Source organism: Myotis davidii, unplaced genomic scaffold (genome assembly GCF_000327345.1).
Source record: "Myotis davidii unplaced genomic scaffold, ASM32734v1 scaffold370, whole genome shotgun sequence".
NCBI classification, from domain to species: domain Eukaryota; kingdom Metazoa; phylum Chordata; class Mammalia; order Chiroptera; family Vespertilionidae; genus Myotis; species Myotis davidii.
The window spans coordinates 14,322,725-14,324,277 of record NW_006288615.1 but is presented as its reverse complement, the minus strand read 5'-3'; positions in this window follow the sequence as shown (position 1 = coordinate 14,324,277).

Genomic DNA, 1,553 nt, shown 5'->3' with positions numbered 1-1,553 from the left:
GGGGCGTGGCCACCGGGGCCCGGCGTCCCGAGGCTCCGCGGGAGCGGGAGCGGCCTCGGTGGTGAGACCTGAAGAGTAAGGTGATGGCCACTCGGAAGTCGTCCGAGTGACCTTTTGTCATTGAGGGGCCACCGAAGGGTTCGTTTTATCTCCGAGAGACGCAGCAGAGCCACATGCTAGGTCTCTAGGATTCACGGAAGCATCTTTAAATCTACATGTACTTAAAAAATACTTATTAAAATTTTTTAAAAAATCCTCACCCGAGGATATTTTTTTGCTCTGTTTTTAGAGAGAAGGAGGGGAGAGGGGAGAGAGAGAGAGGGAGAGAGAGAGAGAAACATTGATGTGCATCGATCAGGTGCCTCCTGCCCTTGCCCTGACTGCAATCTACGTGCCCTTGACCTGGAATCTACTGGAATCTAACCCTCCTGTGTGTGGCCAGCCACAGAGCAACACCGACTACAGTCAATCCTCATCTGAGGATTTGTTCTCTGTTATTGAATTTGAGAGAGAAAGAGAGAGAAACATGGATGGGTTGCTCCCATATGCATCCCACTGCGGGTGGCACCTGCAGCTGTTTTTGTGTTTGGGGGGACTCCAGCCCACGGAGCCTCCAGGCCAGGGCTCCATGTGCTTTTTAGAAACACCTTTGATTTGTTGGACTGACATCACACCCAGAAATTCTTCAGGGGATGCAATCTGATAGAAATGTAAGGACCAGTTCTTAAAGAAATACACAGAAAAATAAAAGAAATATAAAATGATATTTGTAAGAGCAAAAACCCAGGAATGTCCTAATTATATATCAAATCGTCTGCTCACATAATTACAGAGACTAAAAATGAAGAAGTACACTTGTTGAATATATTGGATTGAGTTATGATTATCTTAAGTAAAAAACAAGTTGTAGAATATATATTGTATCAACCCATTATTGTTAAATAAATGCTGTGTAAACATGTATATGTAAGCAAAAAAAAAATCCACAGAAAAATATTCAACTAATTTTAAGGAGTAATTTCAAGGGTAATCAGGGTAGAGCATTGGTGGAAGGTGGAGGAACTACATTTCTGAATTGTTTAAATTGTCCTAGGGAGAATATTTTACTTTTGTTATTTAAGTGATTCTAATTTTAAAGATTTTACTTTGGCAAGCAGTAAAAAAAAGGGTAGATGAAATAATTTATATGAAACCCTGCGTTTGACTTGAAGTGACATCTAAGTGTGACTCAAATCCAACAACTATTCAGAATCTTCTATTTTTGGCAGTAATATGATTTTGTTGGAAGAGCTCAACCTCAGGAGATTTGAGAGCTATACATACATAGTCCTATTTTAACTTAATAAATCCTTGTGAATCTGTTTTTGTACTCGAGAGCTTTCATTTTTAATGTATTTAACACTTTGCTCATTATTCTTCCTTTCAGTGGCTGTGAGCCACCACAATGTTTGATATTTCTTTTTTTTCCTTTTTTTTTATTGCTTAAAGTATTACAAAGGGTATTACATATGTGTCCATTTTTTCCCCCCGCCCAAGCCAGTCCCCTCGCCTCC